Source organism: Narcine bancroftii, chromosome 13 (assembly GCF_036971445.1).
Source record: "Narcine bancroftii isolate sNarBan1 chromosome 13, sNarBan1.hap1, whole genome shotgun sequence".
Lineage (NCBI taxonomy): Eukaryota > Metazoa > Chordata > Chondrichthyes > Torpediniformes > Narcinidae > Narcine > Narcine bancroftii.
The window spans coordinates 94,731,389-94,737,388 of record NC_091481.1 but is presented as its reverse complement, the minus strand read 5'-3'; positions in this window follow the sequence as shown (position 1 = coordinate 94,737,388).

The window sequence follows — 6,000 nt, the reverse complement described above, 5'->3', positions numbered from 1 at the left end:
ACGATAATTGCCAGACGATAATTGCCAGATCTTAATTGCCAGACGATAAGTGCCAGACGATAAGTGCCAGACGATAAGTGCCAGACGATAATTGCCAGACGATAATTGCCAGTCTATAATTGTCAGACTATAATTTCAAGACTATAATTTCAAGGCTATAATTTCAAGACATTAATTTCAAGAAATTAATTTCAAGACATTAATTTCAAGATATTAATTTCAAGCCATTAATGTCAAGACACATTTCTGGTTCTGTTTGCGACATATAAATTTCAGGACGTCAATTTCAGGACGTCAATTTCAAGACGTCAATTTCAAGACGTCAATTTCAAGACGTCAATTTCAAGACGTTAATTTCAAGACGTTAATTTCAAGATTTTAATTTAAAGACTATAATTTCAAGACTATAATTTCAAGACGTTAATTTCAAGACGTTAATTTCAAGATTTTAATTTAAAGACTATAATTTCAAGACTATAATTTCAAGACGTTAATTTCAAGACGTTAATTTCAAGACGTTAATTTCAAGACTATAATTTCAAGATGTTAATTTCAAGGCACATTTCAGGTTCTGTTTGTGACACGTGAATTCCAGGACGTTAATTTCAGGATGTTAATTTCAGGACGTTAATTTCAGGTCGTTAATTTCAGGACGTTAATTTCAGGACGTTAATTTCAGAATGTTAATTTCAGGACGTTAATTTCAGGACGTTAATTTCAGGACGTTAATTTCAGGACGTTAATTTCAAGTCGTTAATTTCAAGACAATAATTTCAAGTCTATAATTTCAAGACAATAATTTCAAGACTATAATTTCAAGGCAATGATTTCAAGGAAATAATTTCAAGGCAATAATTTCCAGACGTCAATTTCAAGACGTTAATTTCAAGATGTTAATTTCAAGTCGTTAATTTCAAGACGTTAATTTCACGGCACATTTCAGGTTCTGTTTGTGACACGTGAATTCCTGGATGTTAATTTCAGGACGTGAATTCCAGGATGTTAATTTCAGGACGTGAATTTCAGGACGTTAATTTCAGGACGTTAATTTCAGGACGTTAATTTCAGGACGTTAATTTCAGGACGTTAATTTCAGGACGTTAATTTCAAGACGTTAATTTCAGGACGTTAATTTCAAGACGTTAATATCAAGACGTTAATTTTGAAAAATTAATTTCAAGACATTAATTTCAAGCCATTAATGTCAAGACACATTTCAGGTTCTGTTTGCGACATATTAATTTCAAGACGTTAATTTCAGGATGTTAATTTCAGGGCGTCAATTTCAAGACGTCAATTTCAAGACGTCAATTTCAGGACGACAATTTCAAGACGTCAATTTCAGGACGTCAATTTCAAGACGTCAATTTCAAGACGTCAATTTCAAGACGTCAATTTCAAGACGTTAATTTCAAGACGTTAATTTCAAGACGTTAATTTAAAGACGTTAATTTCAAGACTATAATTTCAAGACTATAATTTCAAGACGTTAATTTCAAGACGTTAATTTCAAGGCGTTAATTTCAAGACGTTAATTTCACGGCACATTTCAGGTTCTGTTTGCGACACGTGAATTCCAGGATGTTAATTTCAGGACGTTAATTTCAGGACGTTAATTTCAGGACGTTAATTTCAGGACATTAATTTCAGGACATTAATTTCAAGACATTAATTTCAAGACATTAATTTCAAGACATTAATTTCAAGATATTAATTTCAAGCCATTAATGTCAAGACACATTTCTGGTTCTGTTTGCGACATATAAATTTCAGGACGTCAATTTCAGGACGTCAATTTCAAGACGTCAATTTCAAGACGTCAATTTCAAGACGTCAATTTCAAGACGTTAATTTCAAGATGTTAATTTCAAGATTTTAATTTAAAGACTATAATTTCAAGACTATAATTTCAAGACGTTAATTTCAAGACGTTAATTTCAAGACGTTAATTTCAAGACTATAATTTCAAGATGTTAATTTCAAGGCACATTTCAGGTTCTGTTTGTGACACGTGAATTCCAGGACGTTAATTTCAGGATGTTAATTTCAGGACGTTAATTTCAGGTCGTTAATTTCAGGACGTTAATTTCAGGACGTTAATTTCAGAATGTTAATTTCAGGACGTTAATTTCAGGACGTTAATTTCAGGACGTTAATTTCAGGACGTTAATTTCAAGTCGTTAATTTCAAGACAATAATTTCAAGTCTATAATTTCAAGACAATAATTTCAAGACTATAATTTCAAGGCAATGATTTCAAGGAAATAATTTCAAGGCAATAATTTCCAGACGTCAATTTCAAGACGTTAATTTCAAGATGTTAATTTCAAGTCGTTAATTTCAAGACGTTAATTTCACGGCACATTTCAGGTTCTGTTTGTGACACGTGAATTCCTGGATGTTAATTTCAGGACGTGAATTCCAGGATGTTAATTTCAGGACGTGAATTTCAGGACGTTAATTTCAGGACGTTAATTTCAGGACGTTAATTTCAGGACGTTAATTTCAGGACGTTAATTTCAGGACGTTAATTTCAAGACGTTAATTTCAGGACGTTAATTTCAAGACGTTAATATCAAGACGTTAATTTTGAAAAATTAATTTCAAGACATTAATTTCAAGCCATTAATGTCAAGACACATTTCAGGTTCTGTTTGCGACATATTAATTTCAAGACGTTAATTTCAGGATGTTAATTTCAGGGCATCAATTTCAAGACGTCAATTTCAAGACGTCAATTTCAGGACGACAATTTCAAGACGTCAATTTCAGGACGTCAATTTCAAGACGTCAATTTCAAGACGTCAATTTCAAGACGTCAATTTCAAGACGTTAATTTCAAGACGTTAATTTCAAGACGTTAATTTAAAGACGTTAATTTCAAGACTATAATTTCAAGACTATAATTTCAAGACGTTAATTTCAAGACGTTAATTTCAAGGCGTTAATTTCAAGACGTTAATTTCACGGCACATTTCAGGTTCTGTTTGCGACACGTGAATTCCAGGATGTTAATTTCAGGACGTTAATTTCAGGACGTTAATTTCAGGACGTTAATTTCAGGACATTAATTTCAGGACATTAATTTCAAGACATTAATTTCAAGACATTAATTTCAAGACATTAATTTCAAGATATTAATTTCAAGCCATTAATGTCAAGACACATTTCTGGTTCTGTTTGCGACATATAAATTTCAGGACGTCAATTTCAGGACGTCAATTTCAAGACGTCAATTTCAAGACGTCAATTTCAAGACGTCAATTTCAAGACGTTAATTTCAAGACGTTAATTTCAAGATTTTAATTTAAAGACTATAATTTCAAGACTATAATTTCAAGACGTTAATTTCAAGACGTTAATTTCAAGACGTTAATTTCAAGACTATAATTTCAAGATGTTAATTTCAAGGCACATTTCAGGTTCTGTTTGTGACACGTGAATTCCAGGACGTTAATTTCAGGATGTTAATTTCAGGACGTTAATTTCAGGTCGTTAATTTCAGGACGTTAATTTCAGGACGTTAATTTCAGAATGTTAATTTCAGGACGTTAATTTCAGGACGTTAATTTCAGGACGTTAATTTCAGGACGTTAATTTCAAGTCGTTAATTTCAAGACAATAATTTCAAGTCTATAATTTCAAGACAATAATTTCAAGACTATAATTTCAAGGCAATGATTTCAAGGAAATAATTTCAAGGCAATAATTTCCAGACGTCAATTTCAAGACGTTAATTTCAAGATGTTAATTTCAAGTCGTTAATTTCAAGACGTTAATTTCACGGCACATTTCAGGTTCTGTTTGTGACACGTGAATTCCTGGATGTTAATTTCAGGACGTGAATTCCAGGATGTTAATTTCAGGACGTGAATTTCAGGACGTTAATTTCAGGACGTTAATTTCAGGACGTTAATTTCAGGACGTTAATTTCAGGACGTTAATTTCAGGACGTTAATTTCAAGACGTTAATTTCAGGACGTTAATTTCAAGACGTTAATATCAAGACGTTAATTTTGAAAAATTAATTTCAAGACATTAATTTCAAACCATTAATGTCAAGACACATTTCAGGTTCTGTTTGCGACATATTAATTTCAAGACGTTAATTTCAGGACGTTAATTTCAGGGCGTCAATTTCAAGACGTCAATTTCAAGACGTCAATTTCAGGACGACAATTTCAAGACGTCAATTTCAGGACGTCAATTTCAAGACGTCAATTTCAAGACGTCAATTTCAAGACGTCAATTTCAAGACGTTAATTTCAAGACGTTAATTTCAAGACGTTAATTTAAAGACGTTAATTTCAAGACTATAATTTCAAGACTATAATTTCAAGACGTTAATTTCAAGACGTTAATTTCAAGGCGTTAATTTCAAGACGTTAATTTCACGGCACATTTCAGGTTCTGTTTGCGACACGTGAATTCCAGGATGTTAATTTCAGGTCGTTAATTTCAGGACGTTAATTTCAGGACGTTAATTTCAGGACATTAATTTCAGGACATTAATTTCAAGACATTAATTTCAAGACATTAATTTCAAGACACATTTCAGGTTCTGTTTGCGACAGGTTAATTACAAGACAATAATTTCTTAACATTAATTTCTAAACATTAATGTTACCCCACCCCAATTACCAGATGATAATTGCCAGACAATAATTGCCAGATGATAATTGCCAGACAATAATTGCCGGACGATAATTGCCGGACGATAATTGCCAGACGATAATTGCCGGACGATAATTGCCAGACGATAATTGCCTGACGATAATTTCCAGACGATAATTGCCGGACGATAATTGCCAGACGATAATTGCCGGATGGTAATTTCCGGACGATAGTTGCCGGACGATAATTGCCGGTCGATAATTGCCAGACTATAATTTCCAGACTATTATTGCCAGACTATAATTTCAAGACTATAATTTCAAGACTATAATTTCAAGACATTAATTCCAAGACGTTAATTTCAAGACATTAATTTCAAGACGTTAATTTCAAGACTTTAATTTCAAGACACATTTCAGGTTTTGTTTGCGACAGGTCAATTTCAAGACATTAATTTCAAGACAATAATTTCTTAACATTAATTACTAGACATTAATGTTACGCCACCCCAATTGCCAGACGATAAGTGCCAGACGATAAGTGCCAGACGATAATTGCCAGACGATAAGTGCCAGACGATAAGTGCCAGACGATAATTGCCAGACGATAAGTGCCAGACGATAAATGCCAGATGATAAGTGCCAGACGATAAGTGCCAGACGATAAGTGCCAGACGATAAGTGCCAGACGATAAGTGCCAGACTATAATTGCCAGACTATAATTTCAAGACTATAATTTCAAGACTATAATTTCAAGACATTAATTTCAAGACATTAATTTCAAGACATTAATTTCAAGACATTAATTTCAAGACATTAATTTCAAGCCATTAATGTCAAGACACATTTCAGGTTCTGTTTGCGACATATTAATTTCAGGACGTCAATTTCAGGACGTCAATTTCAAGACGTCAATTTCAAGACGTCAATTTCAAGACACATTTCAGGTTTTGTTTGCGACAGGTCAATTTCAAGACATTAATTTCAAGACAATAATTTCTTAACATTAATTACTAGACATTAATGTTACGCCACCCCAATTGCCAGACGATAAGTGCCAGACGATAAGTGCCAGACGATAATTGCCAGACGATAAGTGCCAGACGATAAGTGCCAGACGATAATTGCCAGACGATAAGTGCCAGACGATAAATGCCAGATGATAAGTGCCAGACGATAAGTGCCAGACGATAAGTGCCAGACGATAAGTGCCAGACGATAAGTGCCAGACGATAAGTGCCAGACGATAAGTGCCAGACTATAATTGCCAGACTATAATTTCAAGACTATAATTTCAAGACTATAATTTCAAGACATTAATTTCAAGACATTAATTTCAAGACATTAATTTCAAGACATTAATTTCAAGACATTAATTTCAAGCCA